This window comes from Mesoplodon densirostris, chromosome X (assembly GCF_025265405.1).
Source record: "Mesoplodon densirostris isolate mMesDen1 chromosome X, mMesDen1 primary haplotype, whole genome shotgun sequence".
NCBI lineage: Eukaryota > Metazoa > Chordata > Mammalia > Artiodactyla > Ziphiidae > Mesoplodon > Mesoplodon densirostris.
Genome location: NC_082681.1, coordinates 40,769,912 through 40,771,853, shown reverse-complemented (window position 1 = coordinate 40,771,853; position 1,942 = coordinate 40,769,912).

Below are 1,942 nucleotides of genomic sequence, written 5' to 3'. Positions count from 1 at the left end.
TCGAAAAAACTTCTAAACTTTTAGCATGTAGTCTCCTTCTAACACTCGTCCTCTCTTTCTTCCCTGCCGGCATCTACCCAGGCCAGGCAAGCTTTCTGCTTCCTGACCAGAGGGAGCCCCCTTTGTTGGGCTGTCTCTTGGGGCAGATGTCCCGTGGGATGTGAGAGAACGGAAGCCGAGTGCACCTGCGCAGGGAAGCCCACCATGCCAACTGACAGGGAGGGAGCCACACAAGCCAGGCCAGCTGCCCCCAGTAGCTCTGGTTTATTTTCCAACCAGAGCCTGGCCAGAAGGCTTAGCCTGCTGCCCTGGGGAGCTCCCAGGGCTGCTCATTGCCAGAGATGAGCTGGTAGGGCTGGGGCAGGGTAAGGGAGCGCAGCCTGTCCTGAGCTCCCTGGGTTGATGTAAGCGGCTGTCTGGCCCACGCAGAGGGAGACAATGAGTTCCTCACCTCGTCCAACAAGGTGGAACAAGGGTTAGGTGGTGGGCCTTTTGGGGAAAAGCAGCACCTAGGGTAGCCTAAGCCATGCACATTCACTGTGGTTGGAAATTGCCACCAGCCTTCCCTCAAGTCCTGGCAGCCACTCTGATTAAGCTCGGCCCTTGTAGACTTGAGGCCAGGCTCTTCCAGAAGGGGAAGGAGTGTCTGCAGTGAGATCCAGGGATACTTGGGCACAGGAAGCAGTTTTGGGACATTCCCGTCCTGCACCGCCCCCCGAGGGAGCTCAGCAAGACATGATCAGCCCGGATTACAGCCGCCCTCATGTAACTGGGTTAAAGTGTTGGCCTACTTAGGCCTCTCCTGCAGTGGCCTCCTTCAAAGCTGATGAGGCCGATTAGGGGGCTATTTCTGAGCCCTAGTTGTGTACCGAGAAGCCTGGGGTCAGTCCTCCTGTGACAAGAAAGACAATAACTAAGGCTGGACAGCCAAGGGCAGAGTCTGCCCTGCCCGCGGGAGAGCAGTGCTGTCAGACCTCATGTGTCCTTGGAAAAGAAAGAGCCCAGGAACGTCAAGTCTAAGTCCCTGGATTTTGAACTTCAAAGACCAAGCCAACCAATTTTCGGGGAAAGACCTTGTCCTATGTTTTTGCCATCTTCAGCCCTAGAGATGGCGGATAGGCAAAACGAAGTCTTCAGTCATAGTCACTAGCCTCTACTTAGTAGGTTCTATGCATTTGAGGGAGATTGCTATTTAACCTGAACCTCAGTTTGCTCGTCTATAAAATGGCAATAATAATAATAATAAATATAATAACTACTTCACAGAGCAGGTGTGAAGAGTGAATAGATAAGACACTTGGCATGGTGCCTGGCACACTGTAAGCACTACTTCCATAAATGTTAGATGCCATCATTACTACCATTTCCACCACTACTGCCACCACCATTGTCACCATCATCTTCATCTTCATTAAGACAGCAGAGTGAATGATGGAAAGCTGTCTCTGGAGCCTGAAAAACATAGTCTGAATCCTGGCTCTGCCACTTTGTAGCTAGGTGGCCTTGGGTAACTGATAACATCTTTGATCTAGAGTCTGTAAAATCGAAAATTCATAAGGCTGTTGAAAAGTGTATAACCTGGTCCTTTTTGTGCAGTAAGCACTCCATAAATATTGGCTATTATAATTCTTAAAAAGGAGTGATCAAGATCAGTGGTTACCAGGAGGAGTTGGGGGGAGGGATGAATATGTGAAGCACAGAGGATTTTTAGGACAGTGAAACTACTCTGTATGATACTATAATGGTAGATACATTTCATTAGACATTTGTCAAAACCCATAGAATGTACGGCATCAAGAGTGAACCCTAATGTAAACTCTGGACTTTGGTATCAATGCAGGTTCGTCACTTGCAACCAATGTACCACCCTGGTATGGGATGCTGATAGTAGGAGAGGCTGTGTGTGTGTGAGGCGGAGGAGGTGGGGCAGGCAGTATATGGG